Source organism: Trichogramma pretiosum, unplaced genomic scaffold, assembly GCF_000599845.2.
Source record: "Trichogramma pretiosum strain Unisexual culture from Peru unplaced genomic scaffold, Tpre_2.0 scaffold1, whole genome shotgun sequence".
Lineage (NCBI taxonomy): Eukaryota > Metazoa > Arthropoda > Insecta > Hymenoptera > Trichogrammatidae > Trichogramma > Trichogramma pretiosum.
The window spans coordinates 5,145,946-5,165,544 of record NW_019641703.1 but is presented as its reverse complement, the minus strand read 5'-3'; the positions used below and the strand labels follow the sequence as shown (position 1 = coordinate 5,165,544).

Sequence of the window (19,599 nt, the reverse complement as noted above, 5' to 3'; positions counted from 1 at the left end):
TTTCAAAAGTTACGTTTTCCTTTTACGGGCAAGAACTAAAGTTGAAACGAGCAGTAAGATCGGCCTCGATACTTGGGAGTAATTTTATTCAATTTTAATGGCGAAGATGATAAATTAGTTCCGTTCGTTATTACGAACGTAATAAAACTGTCAGTATGAGATGACGTCTAATAATTTCTATCGAATTTGTTCGTTAGAAAACCGACGGGCGAAACAATTCAATTAGTAATGCGAGGCGTCTCGCGCAGATTACGATAAATCAAAATATTACAATTCGCATGTGTCATCGTGTGTATATCAATTGAAATGTCCATCGAAAGAAAATTCTCAAAACATTACTTACGATGATTACGCTTAATTAGTTGGAATTGTAGTAGTTTGCCACTGAAAATGCATTTCGCTATTAAACTTGTCGTATTATCCGCGCTCTCATAAATATAATTCAGCGTTTGAATTCTGCATTAATTGAAAAACATTTCATACTCGTTTACGCGCAATTCAAGAGCATTACGAGCTCCGCTGCTAAACGGAACTTTTGCGCGACATTAATAACCATCAACTTTAATCTTTTGCTATATTTATGATTTGCAATATCCTCCTCGATGAGGACGTTCTTCGACATCTGTGTATACTATATTCGTTCGATTCTCTAGAAAAAAAAAAAATAGTCACCACCAGTGTATACTGACATTGATTCGATCGAGGAAATGAAATCATACTTTTTCTTTATGTACGCGTTCAATACTTGGATTCAATGCTTGGATCGCAATCGATCCTCTCGCAATTTCTCTCTCGCGCGTTATTATTCGTCCTTTTCCATTGCCCACATACGTGCTTGTCAACCCGGAGAGGAGCTGCTTGGAATCCCGGGCAATTAATTGTCGCAGTCTAATTGCCGACGATTAATTGCGCCGTGCGTCGCCGTGTATCGTTGTGACCACCGGTGGTGGTAATTCGCGTGGCCGTCGTGTACTGCGCACGTACACATACACACACACACACACACACACGCGCGCGAACTGTACAGGCGAGATGAATGCCTCTGGTGTATGTGTATTCTCCACTTCTCTCTATTAGAATGATTTGACGTGCTTACTAATGCACTTGGCACACACTAGTGTAGCAACGCTCGGGCTTCGAGTCGGAGTCTCGAATTAGGCACAAGCGTATGTGTACAATGTAATGAAGGCGTCCCCGCACGTGGGCTTTTTTCGGACAGGACGCGTGCTCGCGCGCGTGGGGAATTTTTCAATGTAAATATATTTAACATACATGCATTTTGATAGCGTTTCACCTGGCTCTTTTACAATGGTCGCGTACGAGCCCGCGCGTACATACAAATGTGATATTTTCTAGAATTTTTTCTCGCTTCTCCCTTTAAAAATAAGACTTGAAATTCAGTATTACAATTTAATTTCATAAAGTAAAAGTCGACGTGGAAAAGTTCGTGCGCGCGTCTCGATGAAATGAAAAAAAAAAAAAGAAAGAAAAAAATTAATATCTTGAAAAGCTCTCCACGCCGCCCTGACACTTCTTTCTCTATCTCACTGTAAAATTTGTACTTATGGATGCAGTGTTGATATGAATTTTTAATATCACCTACCACCCGCGTCTTGATTCACGCCAAAGTACATTTCCGTGTATTCTTCATTATAAACGAATTACGCGAAATCTTTTTTCGAGTTTTATTTTTCCTCTAAAGGAGCTCATGAAGCCTCCCCCCCCCCCTGCGCGTGCAAAATTATTGTACATGTGATCCTTCAATTTAATTTCTATCCATATTTCAATAGTTTTGCCCTGCGCTCGTCATACATGCTCGTCGTTGTATTCTCTCTCTCTCTCCCTTTTCTCTTATTTCGAGCTATCTCGAACTCTTTAAAACTAATTTGGCGAAACGTACACGCGAAAAAGATGAAAACTCTGGGGGCGCGTCGTTTTCCATGCTGCGCACCAAGCCGAATGTTAATGTTTCATTCGAAAACCCGTTTCCTCGTTGAAAATGATAAAAGACGCCCACCTCCGCTCTCTATGTGTAATAAGTATTACAAGGAAATATCGCTCGCGCAGTCTGCTGCACACATCGTGTGCCGGAGATAAAAGTATATATACGCGCGCGGCTATTTTACTCTCATCAATTTCACGAGTGCGCCTCGTGCGCTGCGCGCGCGTGAGTACAGGCAGAGCTACATCCTATGCAAGGGGCGCCGGCTTCTTCACGCGAGGAGCTGGTACAGGCAACGATGAAAAATCATCGTTTCTATTTTTGATGCGATTAACAGTTTTATAACTTTGAAATGCCACTGTGCCGCGGATAAAATTAATATCTCGTTAAAGGAGCTGCGAAGGAGGAAATTCAATAATAATCGTCGAACGCGGCGGAGAGCTGGCGAGCGAAGAAAAGATGGGGCCAACGTTTTTTTCTTATTTCTCGCTCTCTCGTTTTTTTTTTCACCTCTTCTCCGAACGAACACGCCGCTGAGAAACTTCTGCCAAAATTGCTTTTTCTAGCCTTAAAATATCGTACAATTGAATTATAATCTTATTCTACCCCGGTCTTATTGTAAAATTGTAAGCTTACTTCTCTTCGGCCCCCCGAGCATTTAATTTCGAATGAAAGTAGAATGTATGAGATTATGAATTAATTTTGCGAGAAAAGCTACTTTAATCCAATGCGGGTGAACTCCGAATGAAAACTACGCGAATGAACCTCTATACCGAATTATTACATTTCTACGTACGACGTCTTTGAGAGCGCAGCGCGCGTCATCTCGAGCTAGTCGAGGATTTTGTGAATTCGCCCGCAACTGCGCAGCGAAACATTAAAAATCACAAGATTCAACTTTAATGTACACAAAAGGCTCGGGCCAAGACATGCGCTTCTGCTATATACACGCAGCAAGCTCGAAAAAACTTTTCCGCGTCTCGTGCGCGCGCGCGTCTTCCGCATCAACCGTATTAAACTCGCGGGAGTATCGCTACGTTGTATATGGCGCAGCGTCGAGATTCATCAACAACAAGAAGAAAAGTTTCAGCGCGAGCGCAACGCAGGGAACCGGAGGGTGGTTGGGGGGGTTCCGCAGCCATGTTTTATTTAATATTATTTTTTAATCAACAATGCGACGTAACGTTCGGTGTACCGTGTACAGGGCAAAGTATACGGCCCACGCAGCAAACACAAATATACACCCACTGCAACAATGTCTCAACTTTGCCAAGCGACCGAGTGGTGCACGGCACGGGACACACACACGCACACCGACGGACAACGTGTTTGCGAGACACGATCGTGTAGTTTAAAAATTCGCTCGGCGCTTACGGGGTGTACTACTACTACTACTACTTGCGAAAGTCTATATAGCACGTATACACGTAAGGACGTTACAGAAAAAAAAATACATTTTCCAGCCGACTGCGCGTACGGCGTTGCACAATAATGCGCCCGGAGCGCGGCAGTAGCAGAAAAATTTTCATGAAAAACATCACGGAGCAGAAGAAGAAGACTCTTCTTCCTCGCTACATCTATATAGCCTGTATAATACGATGTGTACGAGAAGAAATTACACGCCCAAGTTGAGATGGAATAACTCTGTGTGTATACATCGTCCTGTACTATACCTATGTAAGAGTGTCCTTCGAACTTACTTTCGATGCGTTTTTCTTTTTTATTTTCATCATTTTTCAAAAGACGCAAAATATTCCATCACATTATGTGCCCGAATGGCGAACATTGGTACAGAGAGAGAGAGAGAGAGAGAGAGAGAGAGCAAAATTATTATGAATGCTCGGGCGATATTGGATTGAAGATATTGAAGGTAAAGAAATCCGTTGAGCGAATTGAATGCTTATAATGATATGGGAAGCTCTTTTTTCTCTCTCCCTCCTCCTCCTATATATATGCTTCGCATTATAATACGCGACCACGAGTAGTGCGCAATGATTTCGTTACGAACTTCGCGTAACTCTGCTCCAAAAGATTTTCCATTTTTTTCTTTTTTTTACTTCTTTTTTTTCATTCCGCATCTTTTGAAAGTGAATTTGAGAAAACGGGCCGCGCGCTGGCCTTTTCTTGCGTCCCACTGCGACTCATTAGAGACGACGTTATTATGCCAGTCCAGAAAAAATAACGAACGCGCGGTACGTTTCCGAGAGACCGCGCTTAAAATAATATCTCGCGTATTATACGTAACGCGAGCGAAAAAATTAAAAATTTGAAAAAGGAGCACCTTCGTCGATGATCGTGCGTGGCAGTAGTTACGCAAGTCGATTAAATATGCAACCATGCGCTTGCGGGCCACACCAGAGTCGAGTAATCTAACAATTACACCAATTGCATTGTGTCGGTGGGGGTGCGCGTCGAAGCCCCCTTCCCCGCAAGAAACTTCGACGTTACGTACACGCCTCGTAATGTAGTCATAGGCTGGTGCTGGCGCACGGGCGCTGGCAACAACAATTTAGCGCATTAGCAACTTGTATTATATACGCGCGGTGCTCTCTATGGCAAAGAGTCAACCTCACCTCGCTCAACGACTATACGAACGGGTAAGAAACTTCCCCGCGTGTTATTCATAACGAATTCTGCGCCAACTCGCTCGCTCGCTCGAGTACTGTGCACTGCGCGCGGGACACAATGAAAGCCCCGTATTGCGCCGGGCGCGTGTTTATCTTATGTATACTACTTACGCACGTGCGCCGCACGCGTCGTCGGTGTATTATACAGAAGTGTGTACTTCGAACTTTCCACGCTGGGTGCATACATATGCACGTAGGAGTGTGTGTGTGTGTCTTAAGGAATCCTTTATATAAGAGGGACATTATTGTAACGATTCCTCATAGCGCGGAATATATACGTATAGAATATATACAATATATGTAATTTTCAAGTTCCTCGCGGGCAAACTCTTTCGCGCGCGTTTGCTCCATATCTCCGAGAAGAGCTTTTCTTCCTCTCTCTCCTTCTCTCTTCTCCTTCGGTATATATGTACATATATATAGAGCAGTAGCAGAAATGGCTTAAGGCAAACTGAACTCGCGCGCTTGTACTCTCTCTCTCTCTCTCTCTCTGACGTAGCCGCAAGAAGTGCAGGCGACTGTACTACTGTGTGCAGCCTCGTGAGCTACTGTACTGCTCTGTGTGTTGTGTGACGTTCGCGCAAACCGAAGACAAGTTCGAGTGTACCGCCGAGCTGCTGCTGCTGTGTGCACGTCGCAAAACTTGCTTTACTATTCATGCTCCATGATCCTCCTTGAGAGATGCGCCGCGCGCGATATATCGTGTACTCTCGTGTGCGGGGGCCCCGTGCGGCACTACACTCGATATTTTCTTCGCCCGTTCTCATTCTTCGATTTATTAACATTTTTTTGGTCCACGTGGAAATTCAAAAGCTTTCGTGACGTGGGGAGTTCGATTAATAAAACTCGACCCAACACGCTAGGTTTTGTACCCGATAAAAAAGTTGGCGAACTCTTCGATGAATTATCTAAAATACTACTAGATTAAGTACACTCTATTACCGACTACTTCGAGTAGTCTTTTATTCGTATAATTCGGTTAATTACGAAAATTGCAGAACACTGAAAAATATTCTTTCAAATTTGAACTTATACAATTACGATTTATATTCAATTCTTTTTAAGTTTCTACTTGAAGATTTGCAGAAAAAAATGTACTTGCCATCTAGTGGGGGAGACTCAAAGTGATATTATAATATTCAAAGTGTCATTTAGAGTCCATTTAAAATGCGCTTAGTATTTTTATGATGATTGTAACAGAATAATCGCTAAATCTAGCCAATTGATAGTAATATATTTTAAAACAATTTAGATTATCACTTTTGGTAATCAGGTCAAAAATTCTACTAGGGTTTGGAATAGCTAACAAATAACCAAGTTTACGGTTTACTTTTGGCGCATAATACATCAGAGAACACAAAATTAAAATTAACATTTTTATAAAACCGACTGTTCAATGAATAACGAATAATACACAATGTTCATATATGTAACGATCCGTTTATTAAGGGTCCGCATTGTTCTCTATCGCGAGGATCGTCGACGCGTTAAAACCGAGCTTTGTACGATCGCATGCGCAAGCCCCGCGAGCTCGCTTAAATTCATCTTTGGCGCGATCGCTGCGTGTATTGTACTAAAACAATTTTCATTTCGCTATAAATGTATTTAACGCATAAACATGTGCCCCAGCGAGCGATTGTTGAAATTTAATGAAATAACGCGCGTTTAGCATTATATTGCCCATACCCGCATGTACGGCGTGTGCGTGGGTTTGCGTACACACACAGTATTTGACATTCGATCGTGTTTCAAAGTCTAGCGTGTAGCTTTTCACGCGAGGCGTTTTAATTTTTTCTTTTTTTTTTTTTTACCAGTAAATCCAGGATTATAAGTGTAAATATCGGGCGTTTTAATACCGCGAGTCGATCGTACGTGTAACACGCGTTCAATCACGTTCGCACAATAGTCCGCGGAAGTATACACAGTATACACAAAAACTGGTCAACCTCTGCTGGTTAATGTAAGCTCGAATATCACAAATAATATACGCGGTGGAATTAATTACTATTACAGCTCGGATATTTGATATTTTTATTTGTATAAAACGTCGAGAGCTTAACGCAAAGTAAACGAATACAAAACGAATAAACACTTCGAATTTTAACCTTATAATGTAATTGCGCTCTTTCGATTTCTGTGTTTATTTTTTTCGTTCCTCCGATTTTCATTTTATCATACGTATCGCGTAAATATGTAACGTAAACCGCACTCTTACTCGCTTGTCATCTTTCGCTCTCGAAATCTTTTACCAACTTTGAATGTTTGCAGATACACGAGCCGTATTATTTTGTATAAAGTAGTTGCTGCGCCCTCGCACACATAATGCAAGCTCGGAGAGAGAAAAAACTTTTTTTCTCTTCACACTCGCAAGTATAGATATACTTAGTGGGCGTATGTACGCATGCAGTAGTCGAGAGTCTGACGTTTTAATTCGCGTAAGTTCAGTTTCTCCGTAGACGTCTCGACCGTTATACCGTCGGAAACTTTGCCCCGACTCGCGCGCCTCTGCACTCTGTAAATGTTATATACACACTCGCGTAATTCAGTTGTGTATACTAGTTAACCCACCCACAGAGGTTCTTCTCTCGCCGCGCACTGTTAAAATGTACGCGTGCAGAGGCCTTTGTCAAAGAGTCACTTTGTGGCTTTGTGTCTTGATGATTTTTTTAACCGAGATCGTAAAAATCCCGTCATAATTGAGTTCGTTCGCGAGTCCTCGAGGAAAATTCAAACTAGTTTCTTCGTGTTCTTCTTCTTTGAGATTCTAACGTTACGTAGTGACACGCACGAGCGCACGCGATATGTAGATCTCGCGATAAATCTTATCCCGCGCTCTCTCTTTGATAACGTCGCCGATGAAAAGATTTTCGAGATATGACTCCGCACGCGTTTATTCCATATACTGTACGTTTCTTTTTTCCGCTTCGAGTCCACCGCACCGTACATTCTTCCGAGTCACTTGTACTCCGAGAGGCAAGAAATATCTGTACGAGCGCGTCCGTAGATCGGGTATTAAATTTTTCTCTTCTCTTTTTTTATGTCGCGACTTCGTCGATTGCTTTTGCTCGGGAGCGATATACTATATATAGATCTGGTGCAGCAATAAGCCGACATGTGCCTCGCGTTAAAAGCTTCGGACAAGACATCTTTTTGCAGCTCCTCGAGAGGTCGGCTCAGACTCTCGGCTTCGAACTTTAATCGCGTCCGTATTATAAAGTTATACGTACAACGGACGAGAGCTTGCTTGGGATATACTTTGAATTCGACAAAGCCGGCGTGCAAAATGTTTAGCTTAAAACTTCATTTTTTTGTTCAAAAAGAATAATAAACCCGCGGTATCAAACTTTTACTTTTTTTGCATTATTTTCAAGGCGCAACGTAATGGAAAAAGTACTCGTTCTTCATCCGCGCGCTGTCTGCGGAATATATTGACTAATTTTCGCGAGAGAAGGAGAGATAAAAATAAAATATAGCCTCGGATATGCGTTATATTCAATTAAAGATTGATAGACTCCCCCCTTTCTTCCATCCATTTTCTTCGTGCACGTCGGTTTGATGTATATGCATGCACGCGAGAGCGAGAGAGAGAGAGAGAGAGAGAGAGCTGAGAAAAATAAAAACTGTCAGACACGTACGTATTTCATATATTAGGTACGTCCCTTAACATGAAATACTCGGAGAGAAGAAAGCAGTGAAATTTTAAATTTGTCGCGTGGCCTCTTTTCCCTTTTTCTTTTTTTTTTTTTCCTCTGTTTGTTTTTTTTTTTCATATTGCCAATGACGTGTGTGTCTGCACTCTCGATATACATACACGTAGACGTGCACTCGCGCGCGCGGTTATACATATAGGTATATATTTCGGGTGAAAAACTTGCGTGCATATACCGAACACACGTCGTACTTTCTTTCGAGTTTAGCTAAAAACGTGTCTTCTTCTTTTGTGCATTACAAAGTAAAAATACAAAATCTTTGAATTCTCTTTAGCCTATACGCGCGCGCGTGTGTGTATTTTCTTTGAAAGTATGAATTTGATACTCTTGTCGCCCTTTGGTTTACTACTTTACAGATACTTTTTTTTCTGTATACGCACGGCAAATAAGTTTTTCTTCTTTGCGAATTGTTCGAAGCTCGTGGATGAAAGAGCGAAAAGACGAGACGACGACAGCGAGTAAGCTGAATAGAATTATTTCCACGTCTATATCCGATAAATTAGGTTAGCAAAATAAGCAAGTCTCGAGTGTCGCGATGTAAACCAAAAGGGACACGAGATCTCCAGCGTCCAAAAGTGCTTTAAAATCCACACGTCGAAATGCTCATGAAAGTATAATAAAATCCCGATTCGGGTGCTTCTGCCGAACGGATGTAAAATTTATCATCATTCCTCGATTTTCTTTTTTTACATATTACACGCATCATGGTCGACCGAATGAAAAACGGGCCATCATTCCCGTTTTAGCCCGTAATATATCCCCTCTGTCTTTATCTCTCTCGCGAGTAAGTGCAGTTGTGCACCAGCTGCACTGCATTGCACCACCAGCACACTCGAAGCTCCCGCAATAACAAGCCATTGCCACCGCCGCCGCCGCCGACGACGACGACTTTTAAGTAGCTTTTTGGGAAAATTTTCACGCACGCGGCGGTGGCAGCGGCGTCACTATATAATATACGGCCCCGTGATGCGCTCAAGCACACGCAAACACGTTCGAGCTGTTAATTATAGATAACTCGAGGCTTGCGCGGCACACGTTATTATTCTTTCATCAAGATTTATCATCACAACACCTGCACGTGTATATTATATACACACACACACACTTATATGTATAAAGCGCAATATATTTTTTGCCCCCGCGCGCGTAAATCGATGCTTTTAAATCCCCTTCAAGGTACACCTCGTTACTAATGGCATCGGCAATTAAGAAAATGTCATATATGGAGATTTCATTACACGAAGGACTGCCGCATATATACAGACATAGCGCGCTTACTCGTGAGTTTTGTCTCAATTTACACGGAGAAGATGTATATATAGAGATGCATTGTCATTAGAGCTTCAACCATGTGACGGATATACAATATTATATACCTTGTACGTATACGCGCGCGGCCGCCCCTCGCGTAGAGTCACGTATTACGAGACACGTTTATTAAGGATGCGAAGGACGCGCGCATCCCGCGCCACCACGACCAAGGCCCGAAGTAGGCCATTGCGGCAGATTTGGTTTTGCCCGCTATATATATATATATACGCGTGTCTGTGTACGTCTGTGCGTTTGTGTGTCTTATATTCAATATTACAAACTAGAATTCGAATGGCATAACGATAAATATTTACAACTGTTGATATTAATATCGGATGTATACTTTTGTGTTACAGTTATCCAGCCGAACAGCTGATTGCCATACACAGCTGATCCGGGACTTTGGTAAGTTTGTTTTGAATAGAACGAGGAATGATTTCCGCACCTATTGAATAAATACGATACTACTATATACTATTTATGTATGATATATTAATTTAATTAAGAATAATAAGACCATATTTTCCGATATTTTTGAATCGATTCGTATTCATATATCGAGCATATTTAATTAAAATACGCCGATGATAATTCGGCCAGTCGATGCAAGAATTCATGAATGCACTACTGAAAAATTAAACTGGCTTGAACTAAATTAGATACATACGAAAAACTTTCATTCTCGACAATACGTATAAAAAGAAGTAGCTCAAACTGAGCCGTTAAATATAACCATAATTTTGTCTCCTCGAATGCATGCGTTATATGTGCAACGCGGCAAAGCTCGGAGAGTCGCAAATAATTTATGTTTTCACGCGTGCAGTCGGTGCACACGCACGCACATCACGTGCAGGCCCTCGCGGAAAAAGGCACTCTGTTCTAATTTCGAGAAGTATCCAAGTTTTATTTTTTATCAACCTTTTACCCTGTACTCAAACGTGGCTGCGATACGTATACATGTATAAATGTATGAGTGCGAGACGTCACACACACACACACTGACGTGCGCGTCGGTAGAGTAGGTAGAGAGGCCTATAAAGGATGAAAAGTTTTTATACACCCAACGTAAACTCGTGGTCGGAATTTTAATCGGAGTACAGTAGATATATGTACTCGACTCTCGATCTTTCGCTCGCTCTCTGCGTGTGCTTTTAGGAATACTTCCGAGCAGCCCTATACACGTTTGTGTGTGTGTATGTGTGCGACACGCGATATATAGACTGATGAAAAATAACGCGTTACGTGTATTGTATATCGCGGACTCCACGAGAAAACCGAAATATAAATTGATTCTCTTTTTTTTTTTTATAAATATCGCTACTGCTCGAGTGTTGTATTTTATTTTTAAAAAGAGATAGAGAGCGAGAGAGAGAGAGAGAGAATCTGTGTAAACCCACGTTCCGAAGGACTGGATTTGCGTATATTTTACCTCTGGGTTTCGAAAAATTAAAATCATCGAGAGATTGTATTCATACCAATGGCGCGTAAATTTTCACACTCAAACGAATCAAGCTCTCTCTCACGTTTATATTGATATTGAGATAAATTTGAAAATTCCAAGCCTTGCCAAATTTCCATAGCAGCTTTATATGCGTATGCGCGCGCCCGAAAGAGAGAGAGAGAGAGAGAGACAGAGAGGAGTTGGAATATCATTGACCTCGGATCCTCTCTCTACTATCTATAGCGCGGGGACTAGGATAACTCGTCTCTCTCTCTCTCTCTCTCTCTCCCTTCGAAGTCGTAAGTTCGAAAACGTCGCCTTATCCATATTAATTCGAGATTTCCATGTAGATTCAGGGATGAGAGAGTTCGCTCCTTCTCTGTCGCTCTCGTTTGTTGTCACGATCCTCGCGCGCCCGTTTATATATAACCCTCGAAGGACAGACAAATTGAAATCGCTTGAAAACTCAAAAATATAACAGAGAAGGTGGACGAGTGATTTTCTCCGTGAAATAAATTTAACGCGTGGCCTTGAAAGGGCGCGCAGCAATATCTTTCATCGTCGTTCGTGCGCTCGATTTGCGTGTGTACCCGGGGGCTGATTTGCTACACTTTAAGTAGCTACGCGCTCATTTTTCGTACTTTGTCAAAGGCAAAAATAAACAGCGACAAGCCCGGCCGCGTGCCACATACGCGGGAATTTATGTTTATATACCGAGCCGAGGCTGTATAAATGCATGTATGCAGTGCGTTTGGGCACTCCGTAGAGTAAAAAAAAAAAAAAAGAGGAGGAAGAAGAAGAAGAAGAAGAAAGACTGGGGTTTTGCTGGCAAAGTAGTAAGTCAAACGGAAGCTCGCTCGCGCGCTCTGCGGCGTTAGATATATATGTATTATATATACTGCTGCACGCGAAAAAAAGGCAAGTAAATAGCGAAGTTTCTTGAAAGAGACCAAAGATACATCGGAGCGCCTCGAGGAGTGCGGGCTTTATATGATGATATGCTGCAGCGCTGTAGCATCAGCCTCGGCTGCTGCTGCTGCTGCCGCACCGAATCTCTTTTTTCGCGTCCTCGGGTCTGTGTACGTATAAATACGTATATATATCGTGCACTTTCGCGCGCGGAGGCTAAGTACGCCGCAGTGATGTATTATTGTTGTGTATGTAGTTACATGAAAATGTGTTGACAATACCCCGCGCGCGTATTTGTTTTGGACTACTCACCTGCACCGGGAGAGATGGATTTACTTTTTCCCCGCGCGACTTTCGTGCGGCTGTTGCTGCACGTATTTGTCAAAACAAAGTGGAAATATGCTCTCGTAAATTTGCTCTAATTTATACTTTTCGACCGTTACATTAATTCTATTGAAAATGTATTTGTTTTTCGACAAAACATTATTACTATCTCTCTTTCGCTCTCTCGCAGTGAACAATGCTGCAATTATGTCGGAGCTTTTTCCCGTGAATTGGCATTTCAGTTCCGAATGAACTCTCGAATAATTTTAGTTCAACGCAGAGAGATAGAGAGACAAAGCTTCATGCAGCTTAATCGAATATAGAAACTTATGCTCATCAGATTTCCTGAATAAAATCGCCGCGCTGGAATTTCGTTCGCGTATTATTATTTTCGTTTATTTGTACTGCGTGCCAGGCAGAAAATAAAACACAAAAAAATATGAATAATTTTGCCTCGAACGCGCGCGCGCGAAAAATGAATTTATTTGTATTAAAATTCGACGCGCTCGCGCGCTGATTTACAAAATACGAAAATTTCGCTCATAGTTGTAACCCATTTTTCATGCGCTATACGACATTATCTCTCTCGAGAAACGAGAAGCGACTATTCATCGCGGCATAGCCGGCCGCCATTCAATTAGTTAGTACGCGAGCTTGCGCGAGAACGACGACGACGACGATCGTCGTTATTCGTTTGGCGCGTCAATAAACGTCGCGCGCGGATACGGGGCGCGGTATACAGTAGTATAGGTACAGCACGCGATGCGCCGTAAACGCGTCCGACGAGCCGTTACAGGATTATGATGGATTTATGCGCGATGTTTGCGGTATAGCTCTCGCGTCGCTTTTTGATTTGTGCTTTTTTTATATACAGATATTTTGCGCCGTGGACAAAGGGCAGAAAAAAATTACAGCGGTCCGTGGGGTGAGATTTAATTTATTCGCTCGGTTGTTTGTCACTTGCCTGATACGCGTGATGTGGATTACGCATCAGCCTCTCGTCGATTTTCAATTACGTTTCGTTATCGGATAATGCGCGGCCACGACGGAGACTCGCTCTTTTTTCACTGCTTATTTTACGAGAGAATAATAAAGAAATTACAGAGATCCGCGCAAAATTGACAAGCCAAGTCGTTCGGACAATGAAAAAAGAAAAAGAAGAGCGAGTTTTCCAGTTAGTCGGATGTAGACATTTGCGGTGTTCAGCCGGCAAAAGCGCAGATGTGCACAAAATTTTTTCCTTTTTTTTTTTATTATCCACGTCGTACATAGCTCTACATTTGCGTATACGTATACACTCACACTCATCGCAGCGCGTTTATACACGTGTATATCTATCGCATTCGTACGTACCCATTGTGTGAAATATGTACCCAGCACTCCGCTTGGATAACCACTTTGCGCGCGGTTTGCTCTTTCGAAAAATTCCAGATATTTTGCAGCGCGCGCGCAGGAGCTAGGAAAATTGATTTATCTTCCACGGGAGTTTCGCGACTGTTATGCGTACTGCTGCTGCTGCTGCTGCTGCGCACGATTTAAATCGACTGACTAGTAAATTTCAAACGAGAGAAAAAATGTCGTGTTTCATTAAACGCTCGATTGTTCGTCTATTTTGCGAGAAAACATCGGCGTTTGGCTGCTCTCTCTGCACTCGTTCTTTTTTTCTCCTCTCCTCCCCCCAGCTCTCCTCGCAGTCGTGTAAAAAACTTTAGCGTTAAATGTTTTAGAAATCCAAGGTCTCTATCGTCCACGGTTCTTAAGCGGATTCCCGCAGCGCTATACATTCTCCCTTTTTTTTTTTTTTGTTCATTCCAACAATTTTGTTATTTTTTTACTCTCTCTGGCGCGCGCGCGTGTATTCGAACAACTGAGAGCGTAAAGTTACTAATACTTTTTTTTTTATTTTAGTTTTTTTTCTCTTCTTTCGCGTCCAATGCATCTCGCTCGGGCATAGATACGTATACGCTACTGCTGCGTGTGTACCGGCGTATGTGTGGAGAACAGTTTTCACTTCATACATTTTCCTCTCTCTCTCTCCTCTGTAAGCTCGAAAAGAGAGGCTAGTAGAGTTGTAAAAAAAAAAAAAAACGAGAGAGGAGAAAAAAAATCAACGAGAAGCACTATCTGGAGCTTGCAAATACACGCCGATTAACTCTTGCTCTCTCGCGTACATGCACGCGTGCACGTACATGCGCACTCGGCCACTCGCTGTACTAGTAAAAATATAAAGTACGTAAGCGATATTTCACAGCCGCGAAAATACAAGTGTATAAGCTTACCTCCACACGAACTCATTTCTTTTGTTTCTTAATTACATCAAAAACTTAGAAGAGAGAGAAAGAGTACAGGAGTCGAGCTCTCAAGTTGCTGTTTACCGTTGCGTGTGTTGTTGTTTTTTCTTCGTAGTCGCTCTCGAAATTTATACACGTGTTCGTGGGTGTACGTGTGTATACGCGAGCGCGGAGAAAATTCCGGGAGATGAAAATGCTCGCGCGCGCGAACCCAGTGGGTGTGGAAGGAAAAAAAAGGAAAGGAAGAATATAGATATATAAACGTTCGAAATGATGAACGATTCGAGTCAGTAAGCGCGGGGGGTGAAAAAGAGAAATTTTTTCGCGAACCGATTATTTATCGCTTCATCTTGAGATATATACTCGCTCTCGTGCACCAACGACGACGACGACGACGAGAGCTGTGTGTGCTTGTGTGCGAAGGAGAGAGGAAAGGGACTAACATCGCCATACAGATACAATTTTCAGTACATCTTTTTTCCCAGCTGCATTTCCCGGGCGTTTTATTTTCGCCCGTGAAGCCTTTATAAACACAGCGCGGTACCNGGGGGGGGGGGGGGGGGGGGTAGTGCACACCACTTGAAATGCCGCCTGTACTATCGCGATCGTGTATCTTTATTTTCTCATCTGTGTGTTGCCGCCTCGCCTCGCGCACTTGTTCGCACGTATAATACATAAATTGCTCGTTTTCTTTCGAGTGCAGTATTATATCCGAATATATGGCCTCAATAATTGATGTAAGTCTCTTCTTCTTTTTCCTTTTTTCTCTCTTTTTTTTTGTCTATCGACGTCGATTCACTGTACCTACGTAATTCCTTAATTATGAATATTTTAACCTTTTCAATAAAATTCCCGAGTTCATCGTTGGAAGCGAAAACGATTCATGCATATATATGCCGTGTTCAAAGATAGCTGCTTCTTTTTCTCTCTCCTCTATCTCGCTCTGTTTTTTTCCGGACGCCCTTTAACTACAAACGACAGTTACACAGTGGCTCTCAAGAGAGAAAAATAGAGAGAGAGAGAGCCGTGGGGGGCGATCGCCTCTTTTCATTCTCTCTCTCACACACTTTTTCTTCGACGAAAAACCTTATCGGACCTGCGGTACATCGATTGACCTAAAGTTCACCAGCACCACCAGCACCAGCACGACTGCGAGAAGATGACGATCGTATTATATAGCGTACAGTATAAGAAGTAGAGTTTAAGAAAGCGTGCAGGGCTTGCAGGATACCACAGAAGTGATAATTTTTTGCGCTGCTACTGCTGCTCTCATACCTATGTATATAGATATCATCCCACGCTGCGGCGACGGCGACGGCGAGAAGAAGCTTCTTAAACGAAAATTCCGCTGACTCGAAGATTTTTTTTCTTACCCTACCTATCTTATAACTTATCGCGTACGCCGCACGCCTGCATATATATATACGGTACCCTAGGCGTATAAGAGAGCCGCGGGGACGATAAGTGGGCGGCTTCGCCCTCGCCGCGCACCGCACGAGAGATGCATTGAAAAATTAAATTTTCAAATTTTCCAGCGCACCAACGAAAGCTCTCTCTCTCTCCCTCCCTATCTAGCATATTATACATCTATTACACGAGCCGATGAATCATAATACGAGCTATTAGTTGAAAATACGGCTGCTTAGTATATAGAAATGGCCCATCCGCGCTCGCGTAAATACGCTTTTGATTACAAATCCCGTGAATTTAGAGTGCAATCGTTAGTTATATGGCATTATTAATTGCGCGCGATTCAAAGGCAAATTAATTGAGTTTTAACCGTGTTCTGCAAGTTTAAACCGTACATATAGGCGAGCAGCAGCAGCGGGTGAGCTAGCTAGCTAGTCAGCGCAATGATACAGCTTGTTTGCGCGCAATATTGACATATAAAGCGCGCGGAACGGGTATTATATCGGTGGCCGCGCGTATCGTCTGAAATAACTTTGTAAATATTTCATGCGCGACATTATTGCGAACCAAAAATATACTACACTCTCCGTGTATCTGCGAATTTTCGCGCGCGCTACTAGTACAGCGAATATTTTTAACCCGCAAGAATACACGAACAACGAAAAAAAAAAAGGGGAAGGAATTTATTTTGTCGCGAGCTGGAAATTCGTCCCGATGTCAGAGATGCGCTCAATATTCCAAGAACTTGACCTGGAAAATGTGCCTGCGCGCACACCATCGCCCTCGTCGAAGTACACATCGTGTGTATACATATCTCTCTCTTTCAGCTGCCCTCACAAAGAACATCAATTAGCTTCGTCGTAGATTAGAAAACTCATCATTCGAGCATTTGCTGCCTACGTCAGAGAGAGATCTACTAAGGTCCATTTAGCCAGCGGAGGAAAAAAGTATCAATGCGCAACTGCTACCGCTGCTGCTGTCTAACTTGGCGTTTTCCAGACACATCGCGTGCGCGCCGCTAGCTATATAAGAGAGAGAGAGAGAGCTTGCACCAAGCCCGAAACCGAGTGAGACAGAGAGGGACCGACCTACTTGCGCCGCGTATTACTTGCCAGGGGCCGAAAACTTTTTCCTTGCGTTCGCACTTTATAATAAACACTCGTTTCTCTCGCGCGCCCTCACAAATACTGTACACACGTATAGCAGCAGCAGGCGACGGAGTGTAGGCCACTGGTATAGCATACATTGCGCTTTTACATGTATTATTATATATACACGCGTCTGCATCTGTTTTCTATAAAGGCTTTGGCCCTGCAATGAATGTGTGTATGTGTGTGTGTGTCAAGGGGGTGGCGCTGCCTGTTTTCCTCACGTTCAGACGCATGTTTTTCTTCACTATAGTAATATAATATCGTATAATGCGAGGAAAACGCGAATAACTTCTGAATATTTTGAACTGGTTTTTGTATAAGTCGCTTAAAGGGATAGTTAATTCGTAAAACCCGAGCGAGCGCAGTAATAGTAGGCTTTGGACCTCAGTAGCATCTTATTACTAAACATCAAAGTAAATTTTTATTTCAATTTTATTGAATCAAGGATATTTGAGTGATTTTTAAAATTCTCGCTTGAGGCCATTATGGTTACTAACTATCGATCAAAAGCCAGGGAGCGGGATTCCAAGTAACTTGGGAAATGAGTGCCCCCTAGCATATATGAAACGAATATTGATAATAATGCACGTAAAAACAATATTAATCTATACTCGAAGTGTGCTTTTGAAAGGGAAATTTAAGAATTAACATTCCAATATTTGGTTTGTATTGGAACAAGATTTATCTTAGTTGAAGGTGTGTCATATCTGATAATATGCAAGCTTAGTGATTTCATCAATAGATGGATTGTTGTAAACTCACAAGTGGCAAAAAAGTTTCCGATTGGTATATATGATTGATGACCTTACGAGTTTGTGATTTTCACTTCACAGTTTGAAAACTGTGAATTGGTACTCATATTCATAAACAAAACAATGGACACAGCAACACTCGCTCTATTCTATCTCGCTATAAAACCACGTCTTTTATCATACTCGTCGAATTATTTTCGTTCTAGTTAATCCCCGTGCTTCGTGGCTTGGCCACGAATCATCGTAGCAGAAAAACAGCGCCAACGAAATCTCGAACCTGTCAAAAGCTACACACCACTGCGTGTGTACGTGTACGAATATCGCACGCGCGAGTATCGTATTGCTCAGAATCGAAACAATCGTTTCGATGAATCCGACCGTTTCTCTCGCTCTCCATCCAGTTGTCTCTTCCTATCTGTCTCTGTGTATTCATAAGCATCGAAACTTTTGCACCCGATTGCGAATCATTTTCAAAATCGAGCTTTTATATATACGCTATACGCGTGTACGAAATATTATTTATAATATTTGTTCCGCAGTGCGCCTGTGTATGTCGCACGCGATGGCCCTTTTATTTTCCGATGCACGAAAGAGACGTTGAAAATAAAATGCAACAACAAAAAGATATATCTATGAGTGCGAAGAGATGCATGTGTATTACATTGAACGGTATTCAGCCTGAAAACGTATCCGCGATCATGCCGTGGAATTGAAACAATGGAGTTATGAACGTCGATGTAACGCGATATCTTCATCAGTCTCTCCGCCCAGACAAAAGAATCAATGTACGTGGCGTGTATACATTTCGCGTTTCAATTTGTTGGCGTGTACGACAATTGCATTTCACAGCTCGCGCGCGCGCGCGCGCCTAGAACAGCCACGATCTACGCTGTACATACAGTTCGAGCCCTGCGGCTAAATACGATTCCAACGAGTCGTTACAGAAAAATTGTCCGCGTGATTTTGAGGACGAGAGGAGCTTCTTTTTGACTCATCCGGTTACAGGGAAAGAATGAATTGCGTCGTTTTACATCGTATATCTATACACGATGGCTGCACTACGCGCTGCAGGATCCGTGTGACAACGAGTTCGAATGGAATTTCAAGCGATGAAAAAGAAAGTAAAGACGATGACAAGCCTCGCTGAGAAAATTAAGGGCTCTGTTGACAATTTATCGTAAGCTCGTATTATTACGGAAAAATGATTCTATGTTACACGAAGCCCGCTCGAAATAAGCTATGTATTATTGTAAAAAAATGCGGATGATGGTGCACCTCGAAGCCACTTAGGCCTTACTCCTCGTAAATTTCGTATACCGCGCTCGATCGATCGAGCGATAAAATAAAATAAAATGAAATTCACGCGCGAATATCGGCGATGCGTCATACACGTCGCAAGCAGGTATGCACGTATAGCAGCTACAGCTTTTGCACGTATTAAAAGCGTAAATAATGTAAGCACGAATTGCCCCGATATACATACGCGCGCAGAGGCGACGCTTCGTAATGTGCGTTACATTATGCAAGCTCATCTCTGCGGGGGCCTCTGGTGCAATCTGAGTACGTATCAGGAATATCGCGCGTCGTACACATCGCACAAGCCCTCGTGCATATATACGCGCGCGATCGGCGTGAATTCGAGAAATAAGTCGCCGTAATAATATTCTTACGGCGGAGCTCCTTTCGCGGATCGTTCGCGCGATGCTCCGGATTCAATTATATGTATAGCGC

General features: G+C 42.6%; 1 protein-coding gene across 3 annotated transcripts in view; it reads left to right on the top strand.

Annotated features, from left to right (window-relative positions):
• Nucleotides 1–19,599, top strand: part of LOC106655834 (acetylcholine receptor subunit alpha-like) — a 110,764-nt gene that overhangs the window by 45,855 nt on the left and 45,310 nt on the right. For 2 of the 3 annotated variants that reach the window (XM_023462885.1, XM_023462884.1), the window contains one exon: nucleotides 9,947–9,995. The exons of the other annotated variant lie outside the window; for it this stretch is intronic. The gene's annotated coding sequence lies outside the window, so the exon portion shown is untranslated. The remainder of the gene's footprint in view (nucleotides 1–9,946; nucleotides 9,996–19,599) is intronic. 3 annotated transcript variants of the gene reach the window in all.